The sequence below is a fragment of the Bos grunniens genome, chromosome 5, assembly GCF_055505025.1.
Source record: "Bos grunniens cultivar Pamir isolate PY7600 chromosome 5, Bosgru_T2T1.0, whole genome shotgun sequence".
NCBI classification, from domain to species: Eukaryota; Metazoa; Chordata; class Mammalia; order Artiodactyla; family Bovidae; genus Bos; species Bos grunniens.
The window spans coordinates 49,680,579-49,699,441 of NC_141169.1; the positions used below are offsets into that span (position 1 = coordinate 49,680,579).

The following is an 18,863-nucleotide window of genomic DNA, read 5'->3' on the forward strand; positions in this document are numbered from 1 at the left end:
TAGTCTAGGGGCACCTTAAGGAGGAGCTAATATGTTCACCTGCTTGTTTTCCAGGCAATAAACCCAGACAGGTGAAATGAGGAGGAAATTTAAATAAGATCAAAAGGTAGGTTCAAAAGAATAGACAGAGCCATCTGGAATGCCTCGGTGCTGCCAATCTCAAATATAAGACCCAGTGGAATTTTAAATAGAATTTCTAGTTTCCCCTTCTTTCCAGCCTCGACTTTTCTTTGGGAGGAAGCTCATTGTCCAAGAGGTTGGGTCAGACACTGGCAAGAGGAAAAAAGGTGAAGTTCTTCTAAGCCCGTTGTTGACAACCTCTTTCTCCTCTTCATTCCCTTGGCCTCCACCCTTGTTACTTCACTATGTGTTTAGCCATGGCTAGCATTTTATGTTGCAGAATGAGTTTAGAGTTAGGAAGGTATTTGCTGAGTTAATGTAAGGGCACCGTTTTACTTTGTATTTCAAATGATTCACAACATTCTATTGCTGAAAAGAATTTGCTTTTCAAATTTTCAGAAAGAATTTGAAAAGAAATAATTGTACAGATAGGAGTATAAATTGATACCACCGTCAATACAATTTGGTGAGATGTATCAAAATCTTTAAAATTATGAACACTATTTTACTCAGTTATCCCACTTCTATGAATTCATCCTAAAGAGATAATTGTACAAAGGCAAGAAGATATATGAATAAGGATGTTCACTGGAACGTATGAAAAAGTTGGAAATAATCTAAATGCTCAATAATGAAATTAAGTAAATTCTCATGTATTGAAAATTAAGAATACTATATATTGTCATTAAAATGATGGAGAATGAAGATTTTTACAAGGAAAAACATCTACTATAAGTAAGTTAAAAAAAAAAAAGCAAGTAACAAAACAATGTATGTAGTTATTACCTCTCAGATATATACACACATATATATGACTTATGAAATGTCTCCTATGAAATCCATTTTAACAGACCACACATGATGAAGTTCAATAAATACACATCAAGCAATTGTCATGCAAAAATACCATTATGTTTTCTCTTCCAATTATAGTGAAGTAAAATCAACAAATATTTTTCATGAAGATTTGGGCCTTTAAAGCCTCTTCAATATTGGGCTCATTATCCTCATGCTATTTTGGTCAACATGACATATACCCTTCTTCCACTTTGAAATGTTTTTCATTGAAAAAACAGGTTTTATTTGTGGGAGTTGTTAGGAGCCCTGACATAAATAAAGACACACATCAAGGACAGCTATTTCCACATAGTGTCAAAAAAGATTTCATTGTAGTGGCTTCTCTTGATTGAAGGCCAAAGCCTGAACTGGGATTGAATAAAAAGAAAAAAAAAAAAAAAAAAGACTGACAAGTAATTTTCTCTAAAACAGATTTAGTATGCATTTCTATGAAAGAGCTTTACACACATTTCCATTCTAATTAAAAGCATAATTGGTAACATATGTCTTTATGCTAGGAATATTTTGGTAAAGGAAGTTCAAAGACTGGCAATTACATACATCTCTGAGAAGACTAATTATTCACTTTAAGGAGTAAAACAAAAATGTTTGAACAAGCAACAACAGAAGCAATTTTCGATATTCACTTTTGACATCTAATTCTCCAACCTAGGGGACTTACTATAAAGGATGCCATCAGATGAAAATCAAAGACAAGACGACTTTAGCCACTAGTGAAACCTTCAACACCAGCTGCCCCATAAAATCACCACCCTCGCTGGTGACCCTGATTTAACATGCCTGGTTGGGAACTGGACATCAGGGTTTCTCAAAAACTTCTTAAGGACTCTACTATGTAGCCATAATTTAGAAGAGCTGGACCTTGATAATTGATTTCCTCCATTAGCAATTATTCAGGAGACTGAAATAAATGAAGTGTTATAGTTTGAAAGGGTCTTGAAACATCATCTAATCCAATCTTTATTTTGGAGAGGGGGACACTGAGGCCTGGCAAATTCTTTGTAACAGCTCCTTGATTTTCTTATTTTGGTGACAAAGAAAGGCAATGAGATCAGGAGATTTCCTTCCCCACCTGTTACGGGCACAATTCTTAACCATTTTTCCCCACATATGCAGAAACTTCTACAGCCACTATCTCCCTGTTCAGCAAGCGGAATTTTATGTTCTTAATAAGAATTGAGACGAAAGCTCTCATTTGTTGAATGCTTCTGGCCTATGGGATGTTACCTCACACCACCACAACTCTATAATGCAGGAATTATTTTATTCCCAGTTTATGGATAAGGAAACTGAGGCTCAAAGTGTTAAATGATTGCCTGCCAGCAGGCAGGCAGAAATAGCAGAAGTGGGACAGGAACCTATTTCTACTCAACTACAAGGTGTTCTACCCTGAGCAAACCCACAGGCCAGAATTCTGATTTTTATTTCTTTAGAGATGAGATCTCAGAAGAGCCTCGAGCCTCTCCAAATATCTTCATTTCCTTAAGTGCTGCCAAGATAGCAGGAAGGGGAAGAATAGTAATTCAATGGGGACAGGAGAAGAATCAAGCTCTTAATACCAAGGGTAAAGGCTTTGCTGAACAAACACCATAAGTAAACTACATGGGCCTTTACTTGTAGAACAAAAATACAGTTGGGGGCATTTAGCATGCATGGGAAGAGCCTTTGCTGCGATCACAAGCAAGCCACTTGAGCGTGGCTAGGACTGATGTTCTCTGCCACGTGCTAGAGATTCCATCTGTCCCTTTGCACAAGCTTCTCAACCTACTTGGAACTCCCTTCCCCTCTTGGCTAACTCTTGCTCATCTTTTAAGACTCGACCATCATTTGCTCGACCTGGGACTCTCTGACCTCTGAAAGCCAGATTACACAGCCCTCCTCTGTGCACCCGTAGCATCCAGTGACACTGCCCCCAAAACACACAAGGTTGACATGTTTGTCTGCTTCTCTGCCTGTCACCAAAACACCAGTTCCCTGAGCTAAGGGCTGTGCAGACCAGTGCTTAGCTCATTCCCCAGCACAGAGCTGGCACTTAATAAATGCGTGTGGAAGCAATACACAAATAAATGGTAAATGTGTACTCCATTCACATAAGTGGATGGCATAAACCATCCAAATGTATAGAACAGAGAAAATAAGTTGTAATTTTCACAGCTGGCATAAGAATCTTAGAAAGGGAAATAGTTTGGTCTGAAAAATCATTTTAACAAAGACTGGGTGCACAGTGAGACCTTCTCCTCTCTCCCTATTTCACTCCTCTCCCCTGGTACAATGGACTGAATGTTATATCCCCCACCAGATTCATATGTTGCAATCTATTCCTTCAACACAATGGTTGTTGGAGGTGGTACCTTTGGGAGATGACTAGGTCATGCGGGTGTTTTGAATGGGAGGAATGCCCTTATAAAAGAGACCCCAGAGAGATCTCTCCCCCTTCTACCATGTGATGTTACAGCAAAAAGATGGCTCTCTGTGAGGCAGGAATCAGGTTCTCACCACTGAGTCTGCCAACAGCTTAATCTTGGACTTGAGTTCAGTCACTCAGTTGTGTCCAACTCTATGCGGCCCCATGGACTGCAGCATGCCAGGCTTTCCTATCCATCATCAACTCCCAGAGCTTGCTTAAACTCATTGAGTCAGTGATGCCATCCAACCATCTCATCCTCTGTTGTCCCCTTCTCCTCCTGCCTTCAATCTTTCCCAGCATCAGGGTCTTTCTTCATATCGGGTGGCCAAAGTATTGGCACTTCAGCTTCAGCATCAGTCGTTCCAAAGAATATTCGGGACTGATTTCCTTTATGATGGACTGGCTGGATCTCCTTGCAGTCCAAGGGAGTCTTCTCCAACACCACAGTTCAAAAGTATCAATTCTTCAGCACTCAGCTTTCCTTATGGTCCAACTCTCACATCCATACATGATTACTGGAAAAACCATAGCTTTGACTATTCAGGCCCTTGTCAGCAAAGTAATGTCTCTGTTTTTAATACACTGTCTAGGTTTGTCAAAGCTTTTCTTCTAAGAAGCAAGTATCTTTTAATTTCATGGCTGTAGTGACCACTTGCATTGACTTTGGAGCCCAAGAAAATAAAGTCTGTCACTGTTTCCATTGTTTCCCCATCTATTTGCCATGAAGTGATGGTACCAGATGCCATAATCTTCATTTTTTGAATGTTGAGTTTTAAGCCAACTTTTTCACCCTCCTCTTTCACTTTCATCAAGAAGCTCTTTAGTTCCTCGTCACTTTGTGCCATAAGGGTGGTGTCATCTGCATATCTGAGGTTATTGATATTTTTCCCGGCAATTTTTATTCCAGCTTGTGTTTCTTCCAGCCCAGCATTTTTTGCATGATGTACTCTGCATATAAGTTAAATAAGCAGGGTGACAATATACAGCCTCGACACACTCCTTTCCCAATTTGGAACCGGTCCATTGATCCATGTCCAGTTTTAACTGTTGCTTCTTGACCTGAATCCAGAAGATTGGAAGTTCCAATCTTGGACTTTCCAGCCTCCAAAACTTTAAGAACTAGATATCTGTCATTTATAAGCCATCCAGTCTATGGCACTTTGTTGTGGCAGCCCAAATGGGTTAATACACATTGTTGGGTCCTATATGTTGGCTATAACCAAAGTTAAAGAGAATTGGATTATTCTGTATAAAAGAGGAATGCATTTTTGAAGTTTCACAGGCAGTCCAGGAGGAAGGAGGAGAAGACAAGAGAGAAATAACTGAGATGATGGAAGTCCATGCATATATGAGTCTGTGCATACTACATATATGCAATGTGGTAACTCCTATGACACCCTGAAATTTAAAAAGAAAAAACAGTAAATTCATGAATTCTTCAAGTCTAGGCCAGAATGGATAAAGAAGATGTGGTACATATATACAATGTAATACTGCTGCTGCTGCTAAGTTGCTTCAGTTGTGTCTGACTCTGTGCGACCCCATAGACAGCAGCCCACCAGGCTCCCCCGTCCCTGGGATTCTCCAAGCAAGAACACTGGAGTGGGTTGCCATTTCCTTCTCCAATGCACGAAAGTGACAATTGAAAGTGAAGTTGCTCAGTCAGGTCCGACTCTTAGCAACCCCATGGACTGCAGCCTACCAGGCTCCTCCGTCCATGGGATTTTCCAGGCAAGAGTACTGGAGTGGGGTGCCACTGACTTAACCATAAAAAGGAATGAAATTGCATCATTTGTGGAGACGTGGATGGACCTAGAGACTATCATAAAGAGTGAAATAAGTCAGAAAGAGAAAAACAAATATCATATATTAAATGCATATATGTGGAATCTAGAAAAATTGTATAGATGATCTTATTTGCAAAATAGAAATAGAGACACAGATCAGATCAGATCAGTCGCTCAGTCGTGTCCGACTCTTTGCGACCCCATGAATCGCAGCACGCCAGGCCTCCTTGTCCATCACCAACTCCCAGAGTTCAGACTCATGACAATCGAGTCAGTGATGCCATCCAGCCATCTCATCCTCTGTCGTCCCCTTCTCCTCCTGCCCCCAATCCCTCCCAGCATCAGAGTCTTTTCCAATGAGTCAACTCTTTGCATTAGGTGGTCAAAGTACTGGAGTTTCAGCTTCAGCATCATTCCCTCCAAAGAAATCCCAGGGCTGATCTCCTTCAGAATGGACTGGTTGGATCTCCTTGCAGTCCAAGGGACTCTCAAGAGTCTTCTCCAACACCACAGTTCAAAAGCATCAATTCTTCGGCGCTCAGCCTTCTTCACAGTCCAACTCTCACATCCATACATGACCACTGGAAAAACCATAGCCTTGACTAGACGAACCTTTGTTGGCAAAGTAATGTCTCTGCTTTTGAATATGCTATCTAGGGTGGTCATAACTTTCCTTCCAAGGAGTAAGCGTCTTTTAATTTCATGGCTTCAGTTACCATCTGCAGTGATTTTGGAGCCCAGAAAAATAAAGTCTGACACTGTTTCCCCATCTATTTCCCATGAAGTGGTGGGAACAGATGTCATGATCTTCGTTTTCTGAATGTTGAGCTTTAAGCAAACTTTTTCACTCTCCACTTTCACTTTCATCAAGAGGCTTTTGAGTTCCTCTTCACTTTCTGCCATAAGGGTGGTGTCATCTGCATATCTGAGGTGATTGATATTTCTCCCGGCAATCTTGATTCCAGCTTGTGTTTCTTCCAGTCCAGTGTTTCTCATGATGTACTCTGCATATAAGTTAAATAAACAGGGTGACAATATACAGCCTTGACAAACTCCTTTTCCTATTTGGAACCAGTCCGTTGTTCCATGTCCAGTTCTAACTGTTGCTTCCTGACCTGCATACACATTTCTCAAGAGGCAGATCAGGTGGTCTGGTATTCCCATCTCTTTCAGAATTTTCCACAGTTTATTGTGATCCACACAGTCAAAGGCTTTGGCATAGTCAATAAAGCAGAAATAGATGTTTTTCTGGAACTCTCTTGCTTTTTCTACGATCCAGCGGATGTTGGCAATTTGATCTCTGGTTCCTCTGCCTTTTCTAAAACCAGCTTGAGCATCAGGAAGTTCGTGGTTCACATATTGCTGAAGCCTAGCTTGGAGAATTTTGAGCATTACTTTATTAGCGTGTGATATGAGTGCAATTGTGCGGTAGTTTGAGGATTCTTTGGCATTGCCTTTAGAGAACAAATGTATGGACACCAAGGGGATGGGGATGAGATAGACTGAGAGATTGAGATGGACATATATACATTATTGGTCTCCTGCATTGCAGGCAGATTCTTTACCAACTGAGCTATCAGGGAAGCCCCATATACTATTGGTACTATGTATAAAATAGATAACTAATAAGAACCTACTGTGTAGTTCAGGGAACTCAGTGCTCTGTGGTGACCTAAATGGGAAGGAAACCCAAAAAAGAGGGGATAAATGCATATGTAGAGTTCACTTTGCTATAGATTAGAAACTAACACAACATTGTAAAGCAATTTGACTCAAATAAAAATTTTTTAAATAAATCAATATACAAATAGAGAAATAAATAAAGTCTTAGGCCAAGTTTCACATTGGAGTAGATGTGAGGTTAGATGGAGAAAGCCCATTAGGACAAAAGAGCCAAATAAAACAATTAATCAGCTTCCTATGCGTCCATGAAAGGTCTCATCTGAAAATCAGAGCACTGAATAAAACTGCTGACTTAAACACGGAAAACACCAACACTCAAAAGTAATAAGCAACAAAGCAGTCGCCAGAGTGAATCAACAAATGAGACGTGGCTGCAGTTAACTGCACCAGTACAAATACTAGGATTATAGCTTACGTCACAGGTCCATACAGTTCAATCTGGCCATTCAGATGCTCCAGTGTACTATAATGCCCAGGGGACAGCCTAGCACTCGTAACCAGGTCTTCATTTCTTAGTTCACTGTGACATCAAGATGGCCTTGGCTGCCATACGGAACACAACAGTCCAAGTTCTTCTACACGGGTGACTACAAATGCCCACTGTTCCCTGGGGGCTCAGACAGTATAGAACCTGCCTGCAATCCAGGAGACGGGGGTTTAATCCCTGGGTCAGAGAGATCCCCTGGAGGAAAAAGGCAACCCATTCCAGTATTTTTGCCTGAAGAATCCCCTGGACAGAGGAGGCTGGCAGGCTACAGTCCATGGGTTCACAAAGAGTCAGACATGACTGAGCGACTAACATTTTCACTTTTTTCTTTCACTGGGGCTTAGGAGAGGAAAGACAGGGCAGCTCACACACATCCTGCATGCAGGATGGATTCAGAACTGGGGTCCCAGACATATGAAAATGGCAGAGGCAAGGCTCACGAAGGTCACTGGGAGGATGAAGTGTGTCAGGAATGGTTGAAGGAGCTGAAAATGCTTGACTGAAGAAAAAAGACAAGATCTGGGTATGAGATGTATGTGAGGAGAGAAACAGAAACTCTTTTTAAGTTTTTTTAAACGTTGTCCTATAAAGACAAAACTGAACGTGATCTGTGTGCATGAGAGGGCAGAGCTAAGTCTAATGAGTTAGAAAGAGGCAAGATAGGGTTCCCATGGGTCAGAAGCGTCTAGCATTGTGATTTCCCATGGTGACAATCCTGCCCCCTAGCGAACATTTGGGGAATTTATAGGGGCTTTTTCCACTTCTGATATTGTCATACCGGAGTGTTCACATGCTAATATATACACTATTGAGCTTCCCAGGTGGCTCGGTGGTAAAGAACCTGCTTACCCATGCAGGAGTCACAGGAGATGCATGTTCAACCCTGGGTCAGGGAAGATCCCCTAGAGTAGGAAATGGCAACCTGCTCCAGTATTCTTGCCTGAAAAATTTCGTGGACAGAAGAGGCTGACAGGCTGCAGTTCAGGGGGTCACAAAGAGTCGGACAGGACTGAGCAAACACGCATGTACACTGTGATTGTAAGTTTCTTTCCTGTTACCTCTCCTATGTATTACAGTTAAGGTAACATGTTCTCTTTTTTTTTTTAAATCATGCTTCTTAGTTGTATTATCTATGGGTTTCACTTCAGAATAGAAAAGAAACTGATGCCAAATATATGTGAGGAAAACAGAGCACTGAGTTCACCCTCAGTGTAAACCACAACTCTGGCAGCAAGGCAACAAACCAAAGGATGTGGCAAAAAAAAAATTTTTTTAAGATAGTACAGTCAAGATAGAAGACTTTATTGAGTAGTTAAAATGTCATTTTGAGACAAGAAAAAGAATTCTAAGCTGAAAGTCTTTCAGTGACTTACCCAAGCCTCCAAAGCGACATTTTTGTGGGGTTTCTTCAAGACTCCAAGATTTGAAATAGTCGCTGACATTTAAACATAGTGAGATCTGTAAACCACCTGCAGCACTGAGCTACAAGGTTGCTCGACAAGAACTCACGGTAAAGAGGGTCAAATTACCCCTAAAAGGGCGTGTGCCTCCCTTGTCACCACCCTAGCCTGGGCCCTGCTTTACAGGCTTACACCACCTGCCAGGGCCTACGGGGCTCTGAGTATGACTCCAACTCTCCCATCCCAGCTCTCAGGGAATCAGCGTGGGGCTCAACAGGAGCCGGCATTCCTCTCTAGCAGGGACACGTGTGAGTGACACCTGTCACTGACGCAGGGGCCAGTCCAGGGTGGGGGGAAGACTGAGTGAGCCATCTGCTTAGAAAAGATTTCCCCTCTTTTCAGGATTGTGGCTCTTTAGGGGACAGCATAAAAACTATTCGCTCCCTCCCCAGAAAAAATGGTGCTTATAATTTTAATGGTCATAGAACCCTTGTTTGTGACCATTCAACTCCAAATTAAGATTCTAACTCTCATCATGTGGAATCCAGCTGGCAAGTCAAAGCACACTTCCTACCCTAGTCCTAACTGGGGAGACTTTTCCAGGAGTGCCCAGAGAATTTTCTGATGAAATCCCTATAAGAGAGAATGACAGTCAGTGTGTTACACCTGTGGACAGTCAGGCAGCAACTCAACTCTGGTTAAATATGGACAGGGAAGCCTGTCATGCTGTAGCCCATCGGGTCGCAAAGAGCGGGGCACAACTGAGCAACTGAACTGAATTGAACCAATCTTTGAATAGGCAACTAAGTAACATCTGAAATCTGCTATTCTTGGAAACTGCCTACTTCCCAGAGGCCCCTAAACTGACCACAACCAATAAATAAAATCAATCATCAGACCAGATGCCCTCCCTCTCCAGTGACTCCTTAGGCCTATAATTAAATAATGAGGACAGAGATATGAACTATGTTAGACAGAGGGCTTCAAGAAATGAAATGTGGCAGCATTTATTTTCTGGAGAACAAACGCCTTGAAGCTAGTGTCTGATTGTATTAATATTTCATTTTTATGTTTCTCTTGCAAATAATCTCCCCGCCCTTTCCTGCATCATAGCATTCTTTCAGCTTCAGAAGTCATACATCAAAAAAAATGTTTTTAAATATACATTCAAAAAAAAAAAAACCTATTTCTCCTCAACAAGAGAAGAGGGTTAAAAATACCTAGCATCCAAAAAAAAAAAAGAATTACCAACAAGCCTTTAATTTAGCACATGTCCTTCCTGTGATTTTAAACTCATCAAACCACAGCCGTCTCTGGGTAAATTTAGAATCAGACATAACAAAAACAAGATATATAGAAGACTACTGAAGACAATCTTCAGAAATGATTAAAAAAATGATAATAAATGTATATAGAAACTGTGCTTAAAAACCATGCAACTTTAGATTTACCTAGGGCAATCTGTTAACGCAAATACTAGGAAGAGATATGGCATAAAAATTGAATAATGCTTTCTTAAAACAAGGCATTGTTTTCACAAAGCATCTTTCATCAAGCAACCAGACAACTTCAGAAAGCACTGGCAAAAGAATGGGAAACACTCCCCAAATCCAACAAAACTCACGTGTAGCACTGAAAATCACTGCCAAGAAATGGGACATTCGGGGACAAAATTTTGGATCAAACTACTATGTTATTATATCACTATTTAGAAATGGAAAACTCAGTTATGCCACTGAATGGCCTCCCTGTTCGTGAATTACGGTAAGGCTCTGAAAGAATAGACGACCGTTTCCTCTCAGATCCCCTCTCACTAGTATTAGGGTGCTCTCTATACTTGGCACTCGGATACACGTCCTTGAGATTCTTCAGACGCAAATTCTTCAGGCCAGAAATGCCTGTGCAAATGCATTTTCTGGCAGGGCACAGGATTACAGTGTTTAAGCTTAGCACAATAGTGATTTTTGTACAGTGATAAGAATTCCCAGAAATGGGTCTCAGGGGAGACTTCGTGTTTTTGGTGGTTCTGGCTTAAACTGCACTCTCTTCATGTTTTTCAAAAGCCAAACTCTCATTTACCTGTAAATATGCTAGAAGGTAGGGTGACTATCAGTGAAAGCATGCCCCCTGCTTCCTGGCTGAACCTACCCGGTGTACACTCTAAAAGAGCACAGTAAAAAGAGACCCTCAGGTCTGAGGAAATTAGGTGGTAGGAGACATAGGGATGCACAAAAGGATCAAGACAATTATCTCTGAGACTTCCCTGGTGGCCCAGTGGTTAAGTCTCAGAACTGCCACTGCAGGAGGCACAGGTTCCATCCCTTGGGGATTTTGTTCCCCCAAGCCCAGAAACCCTCCTCCAAGGTATGACACAGCTTTAGTCTACGTTCCAGCCAGTGGTGGCCTTCTCCAGGGTCCTGGGAACCCAGAAGGAAGTTGTGGAAGGCCCTGCAGTACCAGGGGGAATCTTTCCACCTTCAGGAGTGGGTCTTATGGGTCCTTAAGAAGGAGAAAAACTCCAGCAATAGGCAGGTTATAGATAAATGTTTTGTTTTTCATGTGAAATAGTTTCAATATATCCTCAGAGACTTTATCTCTGAACATATTTCTAAATCTGCATGCAGCTCAGTCACTCAGTTGTGTCCGACTCTTTTGCGACCCCATGGACGGCGGCCTGCCAGGCTCCTCTGTCCATGGAATTCTCCAGGAAGGCTACTGGAGAGGGTTGCCACTTCCTTCTCCAAGGGATCTTCCTGACCCAGGGACTGAACCCCTGCCTCCTGCATCTCTTGCATTGGCAGGCAGATTCTTTACCACCGAGTCACCTAGAAAGCCCATCTCTAAATCTAACATTAAACAAACTGATGCCTCAAGCCAACCTTCAGGTTGATTACTCCTTAGATTTCTTTTTCTCAAGGGAGTCACTCTCAGTAGAATTCACTGGTGCCAATAATCAGTGAGCAACTGGATCTAAATTCAGGGATGAGAATGTTACAGAAAAATTCATTCTGTGTCCTCCCTCTCCTCTCTCAGCTCTAGGCTCACTGAAGCTGTGTTTCTATAATGCAGGATGCTGCCTTTGATTTTTCTTTTGGAAACTGCAAATTAAAATTTGTGAGGACTAATGTAACTTCTTAGGAGGAACAAGAAAAAAAGACAGAATCCCAGTGGTGCCAGAGAGCCTCGGGGACACATAAACCTCCAGGTCAGTATTGCCCAGAAGCTAAAAGAAATCATAATAATTAGTCTCTTTTCATCTTCAAAGTCCCTCATAAGCTCTAAATCATTCATCCTCACCATGCTACTGTCATCACGTGATTTGGCAGATGAAATAGACCTTTCATCTCTGGATCTCAAAGCACTCTATAAACGCCAATTAATCCTCACAACTGGTCCACAAGGCAGTGTAATATCAGCTAACCTCCTCAGTACAGAGAGAGGGTAAGTCATTGGGTCCAACCCACGCAGCACCCTGGCAGCAGAAGTAAGTTGAGAACCAGGTCTAGAGATTCTATTCCTGAGTTTGGACATCTGCAGCTGAAGGTCAATCGGCATCTAAAACCTCCACATGGTAGATGGTGCACAGTAGGTGCTTCAGTAATACAGTAAGTCCCCTATATGTGAACAAGTTCCATTCTGAGAGTCTGTTGATTAGTCCAATTTGTTCATAAGTCCAACAAAGTTAGCCTAGGTACCCAACTGACACAATCAGCTATCTAGTACTGTACTGTAATAGGTTTCTAATACTTTTCACACAAATAATTCATTTAAAAAAAAGGAAACATTTTTAATCTTACAATACAGTAGCCTGGAAAGTACAGAAGCACAATACAACAGCTGGCACAGAGGGGCACATTTGCACCTTTGAACATTTGCAACTTGAAGGTTTGTACGTATGGGACTTACTGTAGTTATTAAACAAATGAACAAGTCAGATGTCCCTATTTCCAATTGTCTTCCAAATGTGTCTGACTCCTGCTAACATCCCCAGCTCAGGTTCCAATTTTCTCTCCAAACTGCCTTTGATTTTTGGGTTTCCATTCTTTCCTTCTCCAATCAGAACATCCACTAGAGGAGAAAGCAAAATTCCTTCTGTCAAGGAATTTGTATCCAGGGAAAATGAGGCATACAATCACCAAGAAGACAAATAGTGTTAGCTAGTAAGTGGGGTGACATGACAGGAGATAAAAACCAATCCCTGAATACCAAAGGCTCATCCAGTTCCACTGCGGGTAAGGCACTGAGAATTTTGCAGTATTCTAGCAACTTAGAGAAAGAAATTCTGATTTGCTTCTATTCCCCTACAATCAACAGCAAAACTCTTAAGTCAAAAATAAATAAATAAAGCTCAATCATTTGCCTTCAGGGTTGATGAGGAAGAGGCAAGCTTACGGTTTTGTGTTGAGGAGTCCAGGAATACAGTGAGTGTCCCCTGGGGCAGGGGACAAGGCTGGTCCCCAGAGGGAGGCTGTGCCTGAGTGGTGCCCCAGAGCACCACTAAGACCCCTAAGTCCCAACACAGGCTGATCACCTCACTTATTTCATTTATCTAACCATTCATTTTATTCTTATTGAGTGTCTATTATGGGTCATGTTCCAGGCTCACCTCTGCTCTCAGTGACCCCATCAGAGGTCAGGCCAGCAAATGACCCATCCCTCTATGTTCTTTCTTAAAACATATTATGTTTTTATTATTATTATGAAATGATTTTTAGCTCAGTAACAATAAAAAGGGGAGCAAATACTGATAAATCATTATTTTTCAAAGTGAACTACTCATCCCCGATTGTGGCTTTTTCTTTCTCTTTAATAGATTTTTTTTAGAGCAGTTTTAAGGTTACAGAACAATTGATCAGAAAGTACAAAGAGTTCCCACATACTGGCTCTTCTCCTTCTCTTCCTACCTTTGTTCACTCCTGCCTGTTTCCATAAAGGAGCTAGCAAGACCACTAACTGCTTTAACCTCATGCTTTTTCCACTCATCCAACTGCACAAAAACACTTTAACAGCTAAAAGAATTCAGGTTACAGAAAATCTAGCTCTTGCTTTCCTGCCTCAGACTTTAGAGCCAGTTGCATCCAAATAAATGTGCATTCATGCTTCCTGGACCTACAGGTGGCGTTACAATAGGGACATGCCTCAGCAGCCTGCATGGGGCTCTGGATTTCACCGTAAACCACTTCTCCATCCTCAGTTTGACTTGGTGAGATTGAAGTAGAGAAGAGAAGGACTCTCCCTCAGACCTGGCCCTCGTAGGACTTCCCTGGTGGTCCAGTGGTTGAGAATCTGCCTTCCAATGCAGGGGACGGGTTCACTCCCAGGTCCAGGAAGATTCCACATGCTGTGGAGCACCTAAGCCTGCATGCTGCAACTACAAAGCCCATGTGCTCTAGAGCTCCTGCACACTGGAGCTCCTGCACACAGGAGTAATGGAACACCCTGCACACTGCACTGAAGACCCAATGCAGCCAAGAGTAAATTAACTAACTAAAGGAGCTGGCCCTCCTGCCATCGTCTCAGCAATACCTCACTTATCTCACGGCATGTAAGATCATCCCAAGGCCTTTGGTTTCGGGAGACAGCTCTCTATAGAGGAATTCTTTTTTTTTTTTTCAGAAATGTAATAATTTATTAGTTTGATAATACTTATTTTGTCAAATTGTCCCAAACATATCCTAATTATTAGTGAAAAATCAATTGTATAAAATATAATCTACCACAATATTGTAATTAGCCTCCAATTAAAATAAATAATTTTTTTTTAATGAAGGAATTCTTTTTTTAAATAATTTTATTTATTTATTTATTTTTTGCTGTGCTGGGTCTTTGTTGCTGCATGCAGGCTTTTTTCTAGTTGCAGCGAGCAGGGGCTACTCTCTCGTTGCCTAGTACAGGCTTCTCATTGTGGTGGCTTCTCTCGTTGCAGAGCATGGGCTCTAGGGCTTGTGGGCTTTAGTAGTTGAGGCACATGGGCTCAGCAGTTGGTGCTCCCAGGCACTAGAGCACAGGTTCAGTAGCTGTGGCACACGGGCTTAGTTGCTCCATGGAATATGCGATCTTCCTGGACCAGGGATCGAACCCATGCCTCCTGCGTTGGCAGGCAGATTCTTTACCACTGAGCTACCAGGGAAGCCCAAGAGGAATTTATTCCTGTGTTCTCTATTTTCTTATTGCTTCTAGAGGTCATTACAGTTTCTTCTCTGAAGACACCCAAGTGGGTTTAAAGTCCATCAAACTCATGTACTGTAACTCTGATTTAGCCAAAGGCAGCAAAGATTTTCCTCACTGATGTACATAGGGTGTTCACCTCTTTTTATTTCCACTGAATCAGGGAAATACCAGTGAAAAGTAAGCCCATACATAGACAGTAGAAGGAAAAGGTGAATTTAAAGACTAAAGAGGGCAGAGTGGGATGAATTGGGAGATTGTGAAGTGAAAGTTGCTCAGTCATGTTCAACTCTTTGTGACCCCATGAACTGTATAGTCCATGGATTTCTCCAGGCCAGAATACTGGAGTGGGTAGCCTTTCTCTTCTCCAGGGATCTTCCCAACCCAGGGACCGAACCCAGGTCTCCCACATTGTAGGCAGATTCTTTACCAGCTGAGCCACAAGGGAAGCCCATTAGGAGATTAGGGTTGACATATATACATTATTGATACTATGTATAAAATAGGTAATTAATGAGAACCTACTGTATAGCACAGGAACCCCACTAAGTGCTCTGTGGTGACCTAAATGGGAAAGAGATACAAGAAGAGAGGATATATGTATATGATAAGGGATTCACTTTGCTGTGTAGCAGAAACTAACACAACATTGTAAAGCAACTATACTTCAATAAAAAATTTTAAAATAAAATAAAAACTGAGAAGATCCTCAATTAAATACTTTTCCCTATAAGGGATGGTTCATGGAACAGATTTTCCTCAACCCACCTTTCTAAGACTACAGGGGTTGGCTCCAGGACTTTTAAGAAAATCAAAAACCACCAGGCATTCCAGTAACTCATTCACAGAGCAGCTAAAAACACTGAAGGGCCCTTCCTTAGATAACATTTAATCCAGTCTCCTGAGGAACTTGCAGATAAAGTGACTGAGGCCCCAGACAGTGAAAGGGCCAAGCCTGTGTCACATAGTTAGGATGAGCTAGAATCTGAATGTCCAGACTTTTACCAAGGTGATAAGCTACATTCATCAGGCACAGATACTGGTCCCTATATACATATTTACAATCTATCTAGAGTTTAAGGTCACCTTAATCAGCTACAGAGAGAAAATGAAAAGGGATCCTTTGGTCAGTCAGATAAGTCCATGTCCAAAGACCAAGCCGGAGAGAAGATGGCTTGGACAGGAAACTCAGTGTGGCCCTTTCTCCCAGACACTCTCATGCCCTCCAAGCAGAATTCTCAGTTGCACACATGTAGCCAGTGAGACAATGATCTGTTTTCTAGAGATCCTCAGGGCAACCAGTTAAGGTAAAAAAAAAAAGTCTCAAAGGCTGAGCAACTCAAGTTTTCTTCTACTACGTTCTCCGGGCAGGAAGCCAGGCTTCCCCACCCTGTTCTATCTACTATCAGATTTAAACAACCATGAGATAGCAACAATTTGTTGGGTACAAGGGCCTGGGCTAGATGATTTTCCTACAACCTCAAAATTATCCCTATTTTTCTGATGGGAAAGCAGAGTCTCAGTGAGATTGGCCCACGGGTCTCCCTCTTAGACCTGCCCCTGCCCTCCAGGTCACACGTTAGCCAACCTGGAACGTGTGATCTCCAAGTTGGGAGAAGGAGCTGTTTGGACCTGCAGGACAGCAGGTCCAGAGGCTGAGCCAAGTGCAACTGGGGGCTTTGCTGCCCCAAGGGCGCGAGCAGAGGTGCCTGAGCTCATGGAATCAAGACCCACGTTATACAAGATCAGGATGGCCAGTCACGGCAGAAGCACGACAATTCCTGCTTGAGTTCTAAGTCCCAATATTAGGTATTTTATACAATTGTCTTCACCCCTCTCTCTGACAGCCTCAGATGGGGCACTGTCGAATCTCCTCCTCTAAAAATGTCTTCTGCCACTTTCATTCCCTGGTGAGGAACTGGCCCCTGTTGATTCTGTATTTGTTGTATAGAAGTTGTCCCTTTCACAGCGCTTCCCTGGTGGTCCAGTGGTTAAGAATCCACCTGCCAACACAAGGAACATGGGTTCGATCCTTGGTCCAGGAAGATCCCACGTGCCTCAGAGCAACTGAGTCCATGCACCACAGCTACTAAAGCCCGCACAATCCAGACCCTGTGCTCCTTAACAAGAGAAGCCACTGCAATGAGAAGCCCGAGTACCACAACTAGAAAAAGTCCACACACAGCAAGGAAGACCTAGCATAGCCAATAAATAAATAAAAACAAAAAAAGAAGTTGTCCCCTTCACAACTCTGCTTCTTGTGGCTGAGCGAGGTCTTCACGGCCGTGGAGATGTAACCCAGGGAACACTCCTGCTGCCTCAGTTAGTGCCTTGACCAGAGTCTGCACAGGAGAGTATAAATCCACTCCTTGAGCACGTAGGTTGTGTGTTGTGTTGTGGATGTGGGTGAAGAGATGTCGGTCCTTAAGATGAGTCCATGTCTCCAGGGATTTCACATAAATGTTTCTCTAATTCTCATACATCTGTGATGGCCTCTAGGTGCCAATGTTGCAGCCCAGGTGACTGAACTGGCCTCTAAATCAAGTCAGCCTAGGTCATAGCTCATAATTAACCTCTACCAGATGCTGCCTCCTCTTTCTGGAATGTTCTCCTTCTTTCAGGTTCTCCTGGGACTGTCCAACATGTGCCCTTCCATCTTCAACATCCTTACCTGCCTAAGCATAGCTTAGTATAGAATAGCTAAGCTTTTCTCAAACGTGGGAGACATACAGAAAAACTGATAGACTCATATCTCAGTTTAAGAGAAAGTTTAAAGCTATCAATTTCTGTTATCGCTAGTTACAAACCTGGCAGCAAATGTGGGCACTGAAATTAAACGGTGGTGGTTGGACATAAGGTGATAACAGATATGATCCCAAATTCCATTTTTTTAAATATTGAAACATTAAATATATTTAATATTAAAGCATTGAATTCAGAAAAAAAAAACTGGAGAAGGCAAATGGCAACCCACTCCAGTACTCTTGCCTGGAAAATCCCATGGACAGCAGAGCCTGGTAGGCTGCAGTCCGTGGGGTCGCTAAGAGTTGGACACGATTGAGCGCCTTCACTTTCACTTTTCACTTTCCTGCATTGAAGGAAATGGCAACCCACTCCAGTGTTCTTGCCTGGAGAATCCCAGGGACGGGGGAGCCTGGTGGGCTGCCGTCTATGGGGTCGCACAGAGTTGGACATGACTGAAACGACTTAGCAGCAGCAGCAGCAGCAAGAAAAAAAAAAAAACTTGTAACTTCTCACTGCATCTCCTGGGAATCCATGGTTGCAGCTTCAGAAATACCTTCAGAGGTAAGGTATTACTTTCCCTTACTTTCCCTTTCTCATAGGTGGGCCCAGAGAACACCCTGTGGACTCTGAGATAGGCGATGCCATATGTCTATGCATATCTGTGTGTGTGTGTGTGTGTGTGTGTGTGTGCAGGAGGAGGGCAGGGATGTTACAACTGACATTTATTGAATGCTTCCTTGTACAAGGCTGGTTAAGTACATCGAATGTTTTGTTTACTTAACCCTCTTCCCAGACCTTATGAGCTGCTGCTGCTCTTATCTCTCCTTTTCATAATGAAGTGATGGAGACTGAGCGAGGTTTAATCATCTGAGCTGGGTCACATGGTTGGTAAGCAGCAGCAGCATGGCCAAAGTGGAAGCTCCTAACATGAATACCTCAGAGACGGCCTCTCTCTCTATCTGATGAGAGGTGGCAGCACAGTATACCCTCTCTCCTCCTGAGTCTCCATTGCCACCTTGAGTTGCCCCAGCACTGATTCTACAAAAAGCAGCTTCAGCTTTACTCATGGAGCCATGCCAGCTTCGAGCACATGACCTGCTTACTAAACACTTGGCTTGTCATGGGGGGCAGAATGCTTTAAACAATGGGTTATGAGAGTGTGTGTGTGTGTGTGTGTGTGTGTGTGTGTGTATGCTATTGTTTTAGTG

General features: G+C 42.5%; 1 protein-coding gene across 8 annotated transcripts in view; it reads right to left on the minus strand.

Annotated features, from left to right (window-relative positions):
* The window catches only part of TBC1D30 (TBC1 domain family member 30), a 292,159-nt gene that overhangs the window by 143,583 nt on the left and 129,713 nt on the right, over window positions 1-18,863 (minus strand). The gene's annotated exons all lie outside the window — the stretch shown is intronic.